This window comes from Rhineura floridana, chromosome 13 (genome assembly GCF_030035675.1).
Source record: "Rhineura floridana isolate rRhiFlo1 chromosome 13, rRhiFlo1.hap2, whole genome shotgun sequence".
NCBI lineage: Eukaryota > Metazoa > Chordata > Lepidosauria > Squamata > Rhineuridae > Rhineura > Rhineura floridana.
The window spans coordinates 10,071,186-10,089,380 of NC_084492.1; the positions used below are offsets into that span (position 1 = coordinate 10,071,186).

The window sequence follows — 18,195 nt, forward strand, 5'->3', positions numbered from 1 at the left end:
CTGAGCATATTCTGAACCTATAAATTTGTTGTCAGTACCAGAACTGAATTGAGCTCACTTTCACACAAAAGTCCAAACCAGGGTTTATTCTAAGCTTCCCCCCCGCTAGCCCACTGCCGCCCCCAAGTAATTTGTCCCATAATATACTATTAATATAAGGTTATGAAGATTTGACAAGAATAAGTATTTATGTTCATTTTCTATTTCTTTTTTAGAAATTATCTAGCTCCTTATTCAATTCTAGATGCTCACCTATATAAAAATCTATTTCACACGGCACACATTTTGTTGACATTGCACAAAATGTATCTAGCTGCACATTAGAATAAACCCTGGTCCAGACCTCATTAGCTTCCTTCATTTCAGCAGCCTAATTTAGGTTTTTTAAAAAAATCATTTTGCTATTGCTATTGTTAAATTAGGAGTCAGAAACCTTTGCCAGCCTACTGAAGATCACCCAGAGATCGACTAGAACATGGGTAGCCAATACAGTGCCCTCCAGATGAAAGCCAGCATTGGCAGTGCTAGGGATAATGGGAGTCATAGCCCAGCAACATCTGAAGGGTATCATTCATCATGGAGAACTTAGATGAAGATCAACAGAACCTTACAAACCTTGACCCATCACTAGGGGCTTATCCACATGGGAGCATTAGTTCGTATAAAAGACACTTGTTTTACCTCCTTTTTCAATTTGCACCATGCACAATAAGGACTCAATTCCAGCTGCAAACGCACTGTTTTCTATTCACACTGAGATCAATCACATTAGGCAGGAGCGGATTGTTGCAGAGCAGCTGGAAGTTGCTTCTCAGCCCTCAGGGAACAAAATGAATGAAGGGAGGAAGAGGGAATGGTCAGGGTGTGAAGAGGGGAACGACTGACAGACCCACCTAAAAGCATCGGAGCAAATTGCCTACAAGGAGGAGCACAGCGCAGAGTTTTTCATCTCTTTTCGTATTATCAGAGGATTGGGTTAGTACAGATTTACAGGGGGGAAACTGTGTGACAGCTTCTGTTTGCCAGTAATGTTATGTGAACCATGCAGATGAAAAAGAGATGCGAGTAGCACCAAACACACACTAAACCGTGTAGATGAGCCCTAACACTCAGTAGCCACTGTGTATGCACTGCCGTCACCAGCACGCTTGCAATTCAAGGAGATCTTGTGCATTGAATTAGCAGTTAGACTGTCTTGATAATGTCCCTGATGGCTGGTCAAGTTTCTCAAACTTTTAGAATGCAATACCCATCAGCTTTGAGACACTGGTGTAGTCTCGCTAGTGGGAGAGGGCAGTTTGGAGCCAGTTTTGCTGACTGAATTTGGACTTGTCCAAGAGACGTAGGCAGAGAGGAGAAAGTTAGCTAAAGTGCTGGGGGGCTGAAATAGAAGCTTTCTGGAAACATGGAGCAGGAACAGCGGTTCTGCTGCTGTTGAGATGCCTGCTTACTTTCAATTGTTTCCGCTTTTATGTTGTGAATAAAACAAACATTACATACTTACAAGCGCACTATAAGTCTCCAATATTCTCTCTTATCCAAACAAAAGTCTCGTGAGTTGGCCCTAGACGAGAAGATTCTCAGGATGGGGTTGGGGGGGTGGTTATCCATGACAGACAACATGATAGAAAAGAGATACAGGTTTGCAGTAGAAATAGTCCCGAGGAATTGTCCCTGGAAAAGATTGTGCCAATAGGTCCAGAATGACAATTGTACCGAGTCATACAGACAATATTTTGCAATTATTTGTTCTGCACAGATAATAAGAAATTGTCTCCCAATTTCAGACCATGCAATTTAGGTCAGCTCCAAAGCTCACTGGGTGACCTAGGGGCCAGTCGCTGTATCTCAACCTAACCTACATTGCTGTGGAGATCAAAATGAAGGAGGACTATATACATTGACTGGAGTTCCTTGGAAGAAAGATGGGATATAAATGAACATCATGATGACAACATCCCAAGGCAAGCAGCTGGCCGGCATTTGCTTATACTATACCCTGCAGAAACAAGAGTATTCCAGTTCACCCACTGAACCCCCAGACTGGCTACAGATCCTTGCCTAATGCTGCCTTCTGAGCATAGAGAAAGAACAGGCATGTTGACAACTCCCCGTGACTGACAGAGAAGGCCACTTTTCATCTCCCTTTGGAATAACATTTTCCTTGCCTCTCCCAGACTCAGCTGGACATTTTAACTAATTAAAGGCTTCCAGCAGGCAAAGGCATCCATTCCCCTTTGGAGGCAAATGTCAGAGATGACTTGCTCATATTTGCTAATAACTAGCAAACTGTGGAGAGTCCCAACTGCCTAGCGCCCAAAGGGGGTCATAGCAACAGTGGGCACGCATGACAGATGAAGACCTGTTGGCCCATCTAGCCTGGAAAGGTCTAATGTCACTGGGAGGAGCTCTCTCAATCTCTAGGCAAGATGGGTAGCAGTCATGTTGCTTGTTCACATATCTGGCCCAGGGTCAGTGCCAATACTTTGGCAAAGCTGTCAGGCTGTTCGGACCTGAGAAGCGAAATGCAGCCATCCTTCAACCTTCGCACTTGTCCAAATTTTGCAGTGCAGTTCTCCAACCCAACAGTGTTTACAAAAAATGTATATATTAGGGGAAGCATGCATGAAATGAGTATTTTAGTGAAAATAGCCTACAAAGATGCATTATGTTTGGGGAAATGGCTTGCAAAAATGTGTACATTAGTCAAAAATGCATACAAAAATGTGTTTATTAAGAGAAATTCACACTAAAATGCTGAAGAATTTTCATGAGAATATTTTTTTCCAAGGTACAAACTGCTGCAGAAATGTGGAGAACTGAATTTAAAACTGGAAAAATAAGAAACAGAGAGAACCGAAATCAACAGAACAGAATCATAGAACAGAAGAGTTCATAGGGCCATCAAGTGCAACCCCCTGCTCAGTGCAAGAATCAAGCAAAGCTTTGGTGGCCTCCAGTGTTGGAGAGCCCACCACCACCCGAGGTCATTGGTTCCATTGTTGTACTGCTCTAACAGCCAGGAATTTTTTCCTGCTCTGCCATGTTCACACATCAAGCAGCATAAACGTTAAGAGCTTCGAACTGAAGCAGATGAAGGCAGAAGAGCATTTTCTTGATCTGTTGGCAAGAGAAGGGAAGCAAGGAAAACTGGGAGCAAGGATGGATGGATCAATCTGCGGCCCCATCTGCACCATACATTTAGAGCACTATGATACCACTTTAAACAGACAGAAAGTTTGGAACTGTAGTTTGTAAAGGGTGCTGAGAGTTGTTAGGAGACCCCTGTTCCCCTCACAGAGCTACACTTCCCAGAGTGGTTTACCAATCAATCCCTCTTCCCAGGGAACTCTGGGAAGTGTAGCTCTGTGAGAGGAAGAGGTCTCTACAGGATTTCAGGCAGGGAGCATGTCCCTGCCCTACCTGGAGAAGCTGGGGACTTAACCTGAAACCCTCTGCACGCAAAGATGCTCTGCCACTGAGCTATGGCCCTTCCCCATGGACAGTGGCCATGGCAGCAAGATTACCTTTCTAAAAAGGGCTGAGAAATCTTTTTCATTCTGAGGGCCCCATTCTCTTCTGGGCAACCTTCTGGGGGCCACATGCCCATGGTGGGCAGGGCCCTAGAGGCAAAAGTGGGTGGAGCAATGAATGTACATTTAACCTTTGTGCAGTAGGCTAATCTCCACACATGCTTACACAGCCATCTTTATTCCAAATTATGGAATGATCTTCCTGTCGAGGTATGCCTGGCGCCAACACTGTTATCTTTTCAGCGCCAGGTCAAGACTTTCCTCTTCTCCTAGGCATTTTAGCATGTGTTTTAAAAAATATTTTTTTAAAGTGTTTTTAAATTTGTATATTTGTATATATTTTTTAATGTTTTTAATTGTTGCAAACCGCCCAGAGAGCTTCGGCTATGGGGCGGTATACAAATGTAATAAATAAATAAATAAATAAATAAATAAATAAATAATCCTCCATCCAAGCCAGCAAGAGGCATTATGGGAGTTCGGGTACACATTCCAGTCAGGCAAGAAATACTCAAGGAGGCTATGAAGCAAGGCCAGTTAGGGGGCTGGCCCGGGGAAAGAGGATGTGGCGGGGGGGGGTCTGGAAAAAGTCCCAAGGGCCAGACAGAAAGGTCTGGAGGGCTGTATTTAGCCCTTGGGCCTGAGTTTTACAGCAAGACAGAGAAGTGCATAACTAGAAATTTTCAAAGACCACATCGCAAAATTCAGAGTAGGGCAAAACTTAAAGGAGGTTTTAGTTCAGGAGGCAGAAATCAGGTCAGTTCACATTGAAATATGAATTGATCAAATTCCTCAAGCATTCTTAATTGTGTGGAGCTGCTGATTTTGTTTTATCCACAAACCTCCCTATTTTCATCATTTCTACGTAATATGTGTCTGGTAATCAGTGCCCATCATCACAGCTCTTCTCAATTACATTTCTCTCTGCATTAATTTTTGACCCCCCACTGTCACTTTCTGTTCCTCAATTTTGCTATTTCAGGTTTTTCCCCAAATGTCTGCAGACGAATTCAATTTCCTCTGCTATAAAGTCTAAATCACTTTCACAGCCCCTCTAGGGTCCAAGACAGATTCAACTGGCATCCCTCAGGATTTAGCAATAAGGAGCCCTGATTCAGTTTCAAAAAGAAGTTTGGATCCAGAATTTATTAGATTATTCAAATGAGAGAGTTCCCAATATTCCATGCAATAGGTGTCAACAAAATCAATCCTTCAAGCAGAACTCTTGCATAATGCCATAAATGTTGCTATAAATGCATGCATTATGATTTTAATAGCTACCAACATTTTTGCATTTCCTGGAGAAAAATGGAACATATTTATTGTCAAGTAAGCTTCCTTCTCTGATTCACACTCACAGCCACATTTTGTAGCATAACATTACTCTCTCTCTCATCTGCCAGTACCTCTTTCCTGTGGCTAACGGTATTTCCAGAATTCTCCTCTTCCAAATGTTTTGGAATGTCACATTACCTGATCTCATTTGTAAAACAGAACCTATGCATTAGGAATCCTCCATTGTTCCACCATTCCCTCATTCCTAATGGTTAGTCTGGGACTGCTGGTTGCCTGTTGTAGCCGAAACAGCACACCACCCATTCAAAACTAGCAGGCTTGGGAGACCAAGCATGTTCAATGGCAACACATTCCTTGTTCACATGTTATATGAATAAATGTGTATTTTCCAACATAACCAGAGGTTATTGTGCTATACTTAGTCACACTTCAATTATTATTTATTATAATTACTTAATTTATATCCCACCCTTCTTCCTAAAAGGAGTCTGAGATGGCAAACAACAAGTGATAAAACAATAAAAAAAATCTTAAAAACATCCTAAAAGCATCTTTTAAAAAATCCTAAAAACAGTTCCAATACAGATGGAGACTGGGATAAGGTCTCTACTTAAAAGGCTTGTTGAAAGAGGAACATTTTCAGGAGTCCAGAAGCTTGTCTAATATTTAAAGAGAGTGAATTCCAAAGGGTAGGTGCCGCTAAACTGAAGGCCTGTTTCCTATGTTGGGTGGAATAGACTTCCTGATGAGATGTGGTCGCTTGGTTATATAAGGGGCGAGATGATCTTTCAGGTATCCTGGTCCCAAGCTGTAGAGGGCTTTATATACCAAAACCAGCACCTTGAACTTTGCCCAGTAGCTAATGGGCAGCTCAGTTGTCCCACCAGCTAACATCATTATGAGCACAGGAGACAATGAGTTCATAGAGTTGTGGAAGCCGACAGCCCTCTCCATTGGAGCAGGCAGCTTCCTGGTGTGACGGTGCACAGAGGGGCAGGGAGGAGCAAAAGAGATCCCTCTCTCTTCTCCCTCACAATTCCTGTGTTGCTGCCAATTTTACTTAAGGGCAGGAAGACAAGAGGAAATAGAGGCGCAGCTTCTACTTCAGTTATTCTCTTTTGTTGCTAATGATGCTGTATATGACGAGTTTTACTGTATTTTGTACTGGGTTGTTTTTAAATTTTTATGGTTAAGATTTGTTATTTGTCATGGTTTTCCTGTTAATCATGTTGCTTTAAATGCACATTTTGTATTCCAGCTTGATTTGCGATGTTCTCCTTTGATATTCTGAGGTGTTCTATTTTATGTTTTAACATACGTTGTAAACTGCTTTAAGGGTTTTTTTATATGTATATATATAAAGCAGCATAGAAATTGTTTAAATAAACACATTTCGCCAAGTCCTTAGATGCGCTTCGAAAGTTTCCCTGAGGTTTTCCAATTGTTTTTTTGGGGGGGCAACCTCAGGAAATTCCCAAACTGTTCAGAGAGCTTGCCCATCTCTAGCTGAAAAGATAGGGTGACTTCCACACTCATTTTTTCTGGAACTATAGGGATGGCTTAGAAATTTGTTTCAGTTCACATTTCAAGCAGATTTTTATCAAATCTGCAATTTCTGAAACAATATGAGAACCAAAACACAGCCATCCTTCGAAATTAACATTTATTAGAATTTTTGGATGGAGTCTGCCAACTAAACAACATTTACAAAAATGCATATGTTAGGGTGTGCTTAAAAATGAATACATGAGTGAAAATAACAGGCAAAAAGGCCTGAAATGATGAGAAACGGCTTGCAAAAATGTGTACCTTTGTCAGAACTGCCTACAAAAATGTGTTTATCTGGAGAAATTTGCACTAAAATAGTGGAGAATTTTCATGATGATTTTTTGTTAAAAAATTGCAGATTGCTGTAGAAATGTAGAGGACTGAATTTAACATTGGAAAAAAGGAGAAACTGAGGGAACCGAAGCAGATCTTTCCATCCCTATGGAACTGTTCTGTTCACATAGTTATTGTGGAGAATCTTGATGATGCTGATGCCAAACTGTTGCATTCTGGCATTTTCTGGGTTGTCCTCCTTCATTTTGTTCCTGCTGATTTTTCAGACTTTGAACACAACTGCAGCACCAGGAGACTGACTAAGTAATATTGGTTTCATTGGGGGCAGCCTTCTTTGTTAGGTGGGGCAGCCACATTTCTAGGTGGGCATTGGAAGGGGAAGGTGCATAGAGCCAGCCAATCCCTTCCCCTCACTGATGGAGCGGATGTGAGGGCCAGACCAGGGGAAGGGAAAGTCAATGACCTTCCCCCTTGCTCCTCCTCCATGCAGAGAGTGTGTTAACTTATACAATGGGCTATGTAAAGGTCAAGTTAACAGGAATTAAAGACTGACATTTTTTATCTCATAAGAAAAGGATCTTAACGGTACAGTGAAGAAAGGGATACTAAAAGGTGTAAAACAAACAAAATAGTTTATGCTGTAACTCAGAAGTTAAGAACTAGTGTGGAACTTGTTTACTGAAAGAAAAAGAAGAAAGCAGCCAGTATGATTGTGAGTAGCGTGAGTGCTCTAAAAGAGTAAAGGAGAAATTAGGGTAGATGTTTTTTCAGATCACTTTAAGTTCTTTCTTTCACCTTTTAAGCACCCAGTCCTGCTCTGCTCATCACGACTGCAGAATAAACAAACACATCTTACTGCAGGCAAACAAACACGCTTCTTTATTGCTGGCTGGGTAGGCAGCACAACTGAAATGGAACAAAAAAGCAGAGCAAAGGAAAGTCCAAGGGGTGGAGTCTAACTCTAGCCCATAATACAAAGTTCTAATATTTACCTCTTCAAGGACCATGTTACTATACAGGCTGTTGTTGTTTTTCTTTGGGATCACTTAAGTAATTATAGGGTGATTATAATGAAAAATCCACCCTCAGGAAAAGTCTTAAGTGAGCAAATTTTGGAGGGCTCTTTCACATGAGTCTTTTGTTATGCATTCACTTTGCCTTATTAATTGAATTTTTCAGAGGGTCCAATTCTTACATTGCTCCTGTACTTAAAACAAGCTGTCATTCTTTAAATGGAAGCTGTCATTGTTTGTCATGTTACAAATTAAAAAGATAGTTTAAAAAAAACAGTAGGGGAAGCCCAGCTCTGGAGGGGGGAGTGCACCCATTTGCCCCACCCTGGCTACAGAGTTGCTTGGAGGTATGATCAAAAGATCAACCCATGTGAGACAAGCTTTGCTAGCCCTGTGGTTTTCTGAGGGCATTGTATGTTCTCCAAACCCTCCCTCTTGACTGAATGCAGCAAGATCAGATGACCTGAGTAGCCAATAGGGTTTCATCTGGTCTTGCAGAATTGCTGCCCATGGCAAGACGACCTCAGTCAGTGTAAGTTATCATTAGTGAGGCTGTTACAGAAAAAATACGCCAAGCCATCTGCATGTGTTGCAAGGCTATGATAAAGAGCTTCCTTCTGCCACCAGGGAATGCTGGTCTAATTATCTGGATGGCTGTAATGCTGCTTACGGAATGAAAACTTAACATGGCAACACTCTGTAACTGATGTGCTTGATACGATGATGCTAAGTCTTCGTTTACCAGAAAAGGAGGCTGAATACAGTAGAATAGATCTTTAGAATTTCAGTGAAATTGTTGATCTGGCCTGTATGCTGACTTTTTCCTTAGCTTCATCCCTGGAGGGCAGATTCCCCAGTATTTGCACTGCTCTATTCTGAGTAGAGAGAGCCAGTGTGGCGTAGTGGTTAGAGTGTTGGACTACGACCTGGGAGACCAGGGATCGAATTGCCACACAACCATGAAGCTCACTGGGTGACCTTGGCCATTCACTGCCTCTCAGCCTCAGAGGGAGGCAATGGTAAACCACCTCCTCTGAATACCGCTTAACATGGAAACCCTATTCATAGGGTCGCCATAAGTCGGGATCGACTTGAAGGCAGTCCATTTCATTTTCATTCTGAGTAGAACAAACATGCAATGATAGTTATGAAGACAGATTTTTCACACCAAAGAGTTTGAAGGGAAGCGAGTGCAAGTTTCCAATCTTCCAACAGGTGGAACAGGGGAGAGGCAACATTTAGATTAAAACTGGCTTTATTGTAATAAATCCCAGTCTGTATCTGTTTCAGACTAGAAACTGTTTTATAAATGAAACTTTTAATTGTTTTTATATATGAAATTGTTTTTATTATTATGGTTTTATATGTTTTAATTATTGATGTTTTTGTTGTTTAATTGCTTTGCAACATTTCATAGGAGGCAATTAAAAATGTCAAAAATAAATAATCTGGTGTTAGCCAGGCTGGTTTTCCTTATTAAACCTTCTGCTCTTTGGCCCTGCAGGTCCACGGTTGCTGGAAGTGGTTCTATATAAACCAGGGGTGGGGTTTTGTCCCACTCTCTGCAGGCCATTCTGACAGGTGACTGAGGCCACCCCACCTGCCAATCACCTGACATCATACAGTGTCAGTTGTTTCAAAGTTCAGGCCATAGAAGCAGGCACTGCTTAATCTCCAGTTGTAGTGCTGTTTGAATGCCACTAAAACCAGAGATAAGCCTCTGCCTGCTCTTCGATAGTAAAAGGCAGCAGCAGAGGCTTATCTCCAATCTTAATGGTGCAGTTCCACAGAGCTAGGACCAGAGATAAGCCTCTGCTGCCGCCTTTCCTATCAAAGAGGCGGCAGAGGCTTATCTCTAATATTAGCAAACTGTCAAAGAAGTCAGCATTTTTTTTATCTCCAACTGTAGTGCTAGAGGACCACAACACTAAGGGCCCATCCATACCTAACCGCCAAATCCACGTTTTCCATATTTGGTTGGTGGCCTCAATATCAACACATGTCCTGTTTGTGGTCGGATTATTGTAAAAACCCGATCATCAAGCATCCATACGTGTAGGCTTTTTTGGGGGGTCTAAATAGCTTTAGCATTGGCCACTCCCCTAAGTCCACCCCTTTTCAGTGATTGGTCCATAATGGTTGCTTGCTTTTCGCACACTTTTTTGGAAGACCGCAGAAACGTATATCTTTTTTAAAAAATTCCCACGCATGTGCAGGTTTGTGGATGTCCTATTGGGTGGGAAGAAGACCAGAAGCTTGGCATATGATGGAAGAATGTGTATGGACCGCATATTACAAGAAAGTTTGTGGCATTGCATCCGAGTGCACGGATGTTAATGTGACAGATTATCAGTTTAGGAAAGCATATCAGTTTTTTGGTGGTATTTCTATGTGGATTTGTGAACGCAAAAATCTGTACTAGCTTGCAACATCATATGGATGACGCTGAATTAAAGAGGATACAAAGCTAGAACATTGTAGATTATACAGTCATATGGACGGGACCCTAAGATCAAACATAAGCCTCTGCCTCTAATGGTAAAAGGCAGCAGTAGAGACTTATTTCCAATCTTGGTGCTGTGGTCTCACAGGATTCAGACTGAAGATTTTCCCCTACCTGCTGCTTTTTAAAAAGCAGGCAGAGACTCTTTGGGACTGATGCTTTCCCCCCTGCCTTTTAAAGACTGGGCAGGGGCCATCTCTAATTTTAGTGCTATGGTTCCAGAGCACAATGAGCAGAGATAAGAGAAGTTCCCTCCCCTTTGACAGTTTCCTCCAAAAAGCAGGCAAAGGCTTATCTCTTATCTTAATACTTTAATGCTTAGCATTTAAGATTAAATAACAGATCCCTTGCTCCAATCTTAGCGGTAAGATTGGAGATAACAGATCTCTGCACCTGATGTCATATGACATCAGGTGCCTGACAGGTGGGCGCAGTTTACCAAAAACGGCTTTGCGGGCCAAATCAGGCCTGCACGCCTGAGGTTCCCAACTGCTAATATAAACAGAAGGTGAATACAAACGATCTGTTACCAATAAGTAAAGGTTTTGCACGAACCTCTTAGACCCAGAATGAAAGCAGATCAAACACAGTCACCATGCTTTCTGATCAGATGGGAAAATGTGTACGGAGAGTGGCTATGAAAATGAGATTCATGTTAGAGCTGCACTAAACATGACAGAGGATGTCCATAGTTGGATCTCCCAATGTCTTTTTCTTTTTCAAAAAGCAGCAATGGGACAACTTTGATCAGGGAATGATATTGATCAGGGCTGCAGCATGGGGTTAACCCTTTCCTCCCACACCAATAGGAAAAAAGATAGAAAAAAACCCCTGTCACTTATCAAAACACATTACCCATATAGGCATTACCAAAAGTCTTACGTCTAAAGCTTCACCATACTCCTTAAAAGACAGGCTTTGAGGGGATCAATGACCCCTGAACTGTGGGGTCCTTGAACTTTTGGCAAAAAGGCCATCGCTCAGTGGTAGAACATCTGCCTTGCATGGAGAAGGTTTTAGGTTCAATCTCGAGTATCTTCAGGTAGGACTGGGAGAGTGTCTGCAAGTCAGTTTTGACAATACTGAACTAGATGGATTGGTGGTTTGACTCATTATATGGCAGCTTCCTATGTCCTTATGTCACACATGCCTTGAGGACTACTCAGAAAACAAGGTACAGGCTGCACCGCCCAAAGGAGAAACTTTGGCATCTTCTGCAATGCTTTCCTTATTGGAGGATGCAGTCCTAATATCATCCACTGACTCAGAAGACATGTCCCCAACAGCATCCCCATCCTCCCAGAAGCCACAAATACAGAATCAACCAAAACTCCTTAAAAACACAACTGGCTCCTCCATAGAGGTGTGTTGCCAGCTACACATAGAGGCCTTGTCAGCCTACGTAAGTCTTTAGTTGTCTGCTACAGCAACATCCTTCCATAGCTGAAATGGAAAGGGGAAAACCCCAGCCACCAGGACCTGGTTGCTATCCATGGTTTTGACTCCACAAATCTCTGCTTAGAGAGACTTGATCTCATCTGATATGACCAAACAGTGCCTGATTTGGTCTAACCCTGCCTGACTTCATCTGCCCAGAAGAGACTTGTGAACCTCAAACTCCAGTGGAACACTGCTGAGGGCATGGAATTCCATAATGCTGGGGCCACCATGGAGAAGGCCCTGCAGAGTTCCCGTGGAGATTTAATTTTAAGCAACTCCTCTTAATATAGTTTTAATGATGTGGAAACGTTCATATGGGCTGGGAGATCTACTCCTATAGCCAGCCAACATGCATTCAGAATTTGGGGACTTCCACATTAAGGTGTGTTGTCTTTCAGGTGGTTTTGAATGCCTCCATCTGTAATGTCAGAAATGAAGCCTTGATCAAGACAGCCTCCCACATTCATCCTTTCTTTGTGCAGACAAAATCCAAATAACATCAGAGCTGCAGATGTGAAAAGTCCAATTAGAATCCTCAATTAATCCTGGGATTTTTGCTTCACTATATTTAATTACAAAACCCTACTGTGGCTTCCTGCTGCTGCTTTTCAGAATTAACCAAAGCTCCAAATAGACTTGACTTCTAATCTATATCAAAGGAAAGCTTTTCTTTTTACTTATTGAGACCGAGGATGATGTTTTTAAATCCTCTTGCCACTTCTGCAATTGATGTAGATGAGCAAATTTCATCCATGAGACTGTGCTGTATGAGCTTCTTAAGAATATTTCTGTTAAACTACAATAGTCTAAAAGCTCTCACTAAAGGAGGACAATGAACTTGTCAAGGATTATCAATACCTCGGCACAGTCATTAACCAAAATGGAGACAATAGTTAAGAAATGAGAAGAAGGCTAAGATTGGGGAGGGCAACTGTGAGAGAACTAGAAAAGGTCCTCAAATGCAAAAATGTGTCATTGAACACTAAAGTCAGGATCATTCAGACCATGGTATTCCCGATCTCTGTGTATGGATGTGAAAGTTGGACAGTGAAAAAAGTGGATAAGAGAAAAATCCACTCATTTGAAATGTGGTGTTGGAGGAGAACTTTGCGCATACCATGGACTGTGAAAAAGGCAAATAATTGGATGTTAGAACAAATTAAACCAGAACTATCACTAGAAGCTAAAATGATGAAACTGAGGTTATCATACTTTGGACACATAATGAGAAGACATGATTCACTAGAGAAGACCATAATGCTGGTAAAAACAGAAGGGAGTAGAAAAAGAGGAAGGCCAAACAAGAGATGAGTTGATTCCATCAAGGAAGCCACAGACCTGAACTTTCAAGATCTGAACAGGGTGGTTCACGACAGATGCTATTGGAGGTCACTGATTCATGGGGTCGACATAGGTAGTAGTTGACTTGAAGGCACATAACAACAACAAAGGAATAAAGCAGTCCTCAACATAGTAAATTCCAGTGAAAGATGGGAATTTAAACTGGCCACATCTTTCTTAAAAACTCTAGACTTGCTAGGGGGTTTAGGATCTCAAAGACTGCCCGGCCCCTACAGTTCCTATGAGAAAAATCACTACAGCCATTGTGGCATTGTTTTAAATAGAAGTGTGCTTATGTGAAAAACAATGCAGAGGGGTAATAACGGGAAGCTTTTTCTTTTTCTTTTCTGTCCTATCCCTGTGCAGCTGGTAAGGATGGAAAGATCTGTGTTTCAATTCTCTCACTTTCTCATTTTTCCAATGTTAAATTCAGTTCTCTCCATTTCTAGTGATCTGCCCATTTTTTAAAAAAAAAATCATGAAAATTCTCCACCATTTTAGTGCTAATTTCTCCAGATCAACACATTTTTGTAGGCAGTTTTGACAAAGGTATTTTTGCAAGCCGTTTCTCATCATTTCATGCCTTTCTGCCTGTTGTTTTCACTCATGTATTCATTTTTATGCACACTTTCCCCTAACATATGCATTTTTGCAAATGTTGTTTAGTCGGCGAACTGCATCTAATAATTCTAATAAATGCAAATTTGCTGTGTTTCAGTTCTCATATTGTTTCAGAAATTGTGAATTTAATAAATTCTGCTTGAATGCAAACTGAATCAAAATTCTCACCCTTCCCTAGCAGCTGGATCTAGGAATTATCATCAGTTTTTGCTAAAATTGTGAAGAGCCTAACTTAAGTAGATCCCACTTTTGTGAGTACTCTTGGCCAAATATTAATGACATCCTACCGAAAGGGTGGTAGAGCATCTGCCTGGCATATAGAAGGTCCCAGGTTCAATCCTTAGCATTTCCAGGTAGGTCTGGGACTATCAGCTACATGGACCAATGGTCTGACGTGGTATAAGGCAGCCTCCCGTGTTCCTAGCATGAGAAAGGGCCATAGCTCAGTGGTAGAGCATCTGTTTTGCATGCAGAAGATCCCAGGTTCAGTACCTGGCATTACCAGGCAGGGCCTGGAATGTCCTCCAGGAGGAAATACGCCTGGCGCCTACGGTTCTTTCTTTTAGGCGCCAGGTTAAGACCTGGCTATACTCCCAGGCATTTTAATGTTTAATGCTTTATGTTTAATGTTTTTAGTTTAATGTGTTCCTTTGTTACTGATTTTATTCTATATTGTATTTTAATCTCGTTTTGTACACCGCCCAGAGAGCTATTAGCTATGGGCGGTCTAGAAATGAAAATAAATAAATAAATAAATAAATAACCTTGGAAAGCCACTGACAGGGTAAGGCAATACTGAGCTTGATGGACCAATGCTCTGACTCAGTATAAGGCAGCTTTCTATGTTCCTGGTTCATAGTTTAGTCTCTTAGGCTGCAAATCATACATACACCATAGTTGAACACAGCCAAGACTATACACATTTTGCATTCCACATTCTACACCACAGTCACCTCAGTTTAATGCCAAGGACAGCGGGGGCAAAGTTTTTTGACCTGGTCTGGTTTATGCAAGCTAAACAAATTTGCACAGAGTTTTGCATAGGTTATTACATTTTTGCTAGTCATACATCTGGAACAAATGTTATGCAGTGCACCATAGCCTCATTATTCATGATCAAAGGAACTGGGCCTACTCTAGGTAAATGTTGTTGTTCTTTGAGGGTGTGTATGAAAAGTAGGGCTGCAATGTTCAGTTAGTTTAATGTCTGACAGACTAAAAAAAACACTGTCTCCAATTAAATGGACATCAGGTTTATTTATTAAAAATAGACCAAACCCCTAAAAGTGTGTCCCACTAAAGTCACATTGAAGTTAAAAGGACTGTTATGCTCTGCTCACTTCTGCAAATGGTGATAAGTCCCAGGCTGCAGTGCTCTTCCAGGTTTCCTTTAAAAGAGCCTTATGATGTGTTGCAATGTTGGAGTTGGTTTACAAATATACAGGTTGAGCAGAGGTGGAACCTAAAACTCCAACAGCTCAATAAACAAACACCTGGATGTTTGCTAATTTATTTGAACAATGTATATACCGCTTAGTAGTGCAGCTTCAAGGCAGTGTACAGTGGAGGCACAAGTGTGGTGTAGTGGTTAGAGTGTTGGACTGGGACTTTGGAAACCAGGGTTCAAATCTCCACTTGGCCATGAAGCTCAGTCACTGTCTCTCAGCCTAACCTACCTCACAGGGTTATTGCGAGGACAAAATGGATAAAGGGAGAACAATATTTGCATCCTTTAGCTCCTTGGAAGAAAGGTGAGATATGAATGTTGTAGTAGCAATAGCAGTAATAATAATAATAAGGATACTGCATAAAATAAGTTAAAATTAACCATAAATTCAGAAAACTTACTTAAAATGCCTACTGAAATAAAACTGTCTTCTTCACCATGTCTTGCTCAGATCTGGAACCTGGGATCTCCTTGGACAAAAAGCACTAAAGATCCACTGGATCCAGACAATCCTGCCCAGATGTCTCCAACCAACTGCCTGGGTTCCTGGTCACTTCTTCAACTACCTGCAGAGCAACCAGAACAAAAGAAATGGCTAGTTAAGCATTTGCTCCAGGGCTGCCCAGGTGCCCACGAGGATACTCAAGATGCCTGGATGAGGGCCTGGTTGAGAGCCATGAAGGGGTGGAGCCTCTAGCTCCTATAGAAGCTCTCGATCTGAACTGCTCCATTGTTAAAGGAAAAGCTGTCCTTGAGCTCCATGATCCAACAGAAAACTTTCTGGAACAGAGAGATGAACACTTCCACATTAGATCTCTAGGAAGACACCCAGCACCCTAAAATGCATACAGAGTTGAAACCGTGTTTCCGTCTTGATCACACTCAAACTGCAACTTGTAGTGTTATCCCTCTGCTGTCGGAGGCAGTATACCTCGATGCCAGCTGCTGGGAATCAAAAAGTGGGGAGGATGGAGTTGCATTCAGGTCCTGCTTTGGGGCTTCCCAGAGGCCTCTGGCTGGCTACTGTGAGAACAGGGCTCTGGACTAGGAGGGCCTTTGGCCTGATCCAGCAGGGCTCTTCTAATGCTCTTTTCACACACTGGCAGCCAGTGGTGGCTGGTGCCCATTGGGACCGGTGGGGCAGAAGGCAGAGGGCCCAACCATAAGTGGAGTCAAAGGCAATGAGAGATGGAGCGGATTAATTCTAGCTTTGTCCCTATCTTCCTCTCTGCTGAGTTCCACAAGGGCAATGCTGAAACTAAGGAGGAGGGAGTTGATAGCCAAGGCCTCCCCCTGGGCTTGTTTTAAGTAAGAAGGCAGGCAGGTGGGAGCTGGCTGAAGGCAGACCAAGGTTGGTGGGACAGTACGCCACTTGCCCTACTGGTCCAGACTCCACTGCTGACATCTGGCTAGGGAAGGAAACCTAGATAAGTCATCTCCTCTGACCATGGAGACGCATCACCAGAAATATCACAGGCTGTCAACACTCCTGTCCCAAATCCAGGCGTCGCCTCATAATAAACTGCGTCAAGAGCCTTGCTCACAGAAATCTCATAAGAAAACCCATATCGGGACCCAAGTTGGTCACAGCTATTGATTTCTGTGGGATTTCCGCACAACCAACTTCCTCTGGATTTGAGTCGCCATTTTGGACACACATGGTGCTTGCTCTGCAAAGGTCGCTTCATGTATGCAAGTGGCTGTACACTAGGAATGTTGACAAAGTTTTCCAAGTCAAATGTCTCTTTGGATTTGGAGGTTCCAAATCAGTTGGCCATTGTTGTGGAACTAATGATATGCTCTTCATCCACTGATTTTGTCTGGACAATGAGTTGTCAGCCTTTCCCAACCTTTGGGTCCCTAGATGTCGCTGGACTACAACTCCCATCAGCCCCAGCCAGCATGGCCAGTTGTCAGGAATGATGGGAACTGTAGTCCAGCAACATCTGGGGACTCAAAGGTTGGGAAAGGCTGGTTATATCTAGTCCTGCTCAGAGAAGCAGGGTGTAGTTGTCTGTGGTCTCAGGGGGTCTCCCTTTACTTTTTAGGGAGCAGGGTCCCAGCAGGGTCTCTATGTCTTCAGCATCCTATGAGACAATCAGAATGAAAGGGGAGTGTGCCAGCCACTGAGAAGAGTGTTCCAACATGCTTTCTTGTCCTTTCCTGATGACTGGAGTCAATCAGAGTGAAAGGAGGTGAGTCAGCCACTGAGAAGACTCTTCTCAGCAGCTAACACTCTCCCCTTTCAGACTTAGGCTCCTAAGGATATCTGTTGTTGTGGGAGAAGGCATTAACAAGGATCTCATTCACAATAGGACAACTATTGTTGTGGGAGAAGGCATTAACAAGGATCTCATTCTCAACCCAGCAGCAAAAAAGGGGGGGGCATGGCTATGACTAACATGAAGGGACCTGCATGTCTGAATTTGCCACTATACTACTGCAGAGAAGACACAGTGAAATTAATGGTCTTAAGCTAGGCATGCCCCCTAATTTTAACAGGTCTGCTCTGAGTAGGACTAACATTGGGTACAGTCCTTTGTGCAGACTGCTGTGAATGAACACACTGTTGAGCATTCCCTTACAGGCTGCATTGGGACCCAGGTACCTAAAAAATTGCTTCCACCCATATCAACCATCTTGGGCCCAAAAATAGCAGGGAAGATCTGGTTGGTGCTGCTGACCCACAACATGCCATCTCGGTGGCTGGTCACCCTTTGCAGAACACCGTCCCCAGTGGTCTCCGCCGTTAACATTCAGGAGGAATTAAAAAACATTCATTAATAGGCAAAAAACCTTGAGGTTTAAGAATGAACTTATAGCCAACAGATATTTCTATCAAACTTTAAAAAGCAGGGAAATTGGGCAGCTATAGTGAATGCACCAGGGGAGCAGGAGACCTGACCTCTTCTCTGACATATTGTACTGCCCTACAAATTTGTCAAAATGCAGACACAATTTGGGTTGGTCTTTCACAGTCCAATCCACTTCCTGTGTACCTTGGAAGAATTTGGTAACATGTGGAATGTTATGCCCAGTTTAACTAGGATAGGTAAAACTGACCATGGGGGAGGAGGAGGGGGAGGGGAGAGTAGAGGGAAGGAAGAAGGGGGGAGAGGGGAGCAGAAGGAGTGGAAGGGGGAAGGGGGGAATTGGAAG

At 42.6% G+C, this 18,195-nt stretch overlaps 1 protein-coding gene across 6 annotated transcripts in view; it reads right to left on the reverse strand.

The window, feature by feature from the left end:
• NECAB2 (N-terminal EF-hand calcium binding protein 2) overlaps positions 1-18,195 on the reverse strand; it is a 381,306-nt gene that overhangs the window by 305,557 nt on the left and 57,554 nt on the right. For 5 of the 6 annotated variants that reach the window (XM_061594438.1, XM_061594443.1, XM_061594439.1 and 2 more), the window contains exon 2: positions 15,438-15,602. The exons of the other annotated variant lie outside the window; for it this stretch is intronic. The gene's annotated coding sequence lies outside the window, so the exon portion shown is untranslated. The remainder of the gene's footprint in view (positions 1-15,437; positions 15,603-18,195) is intronic. 6 annotated transcript variants of the gene reach the window in all.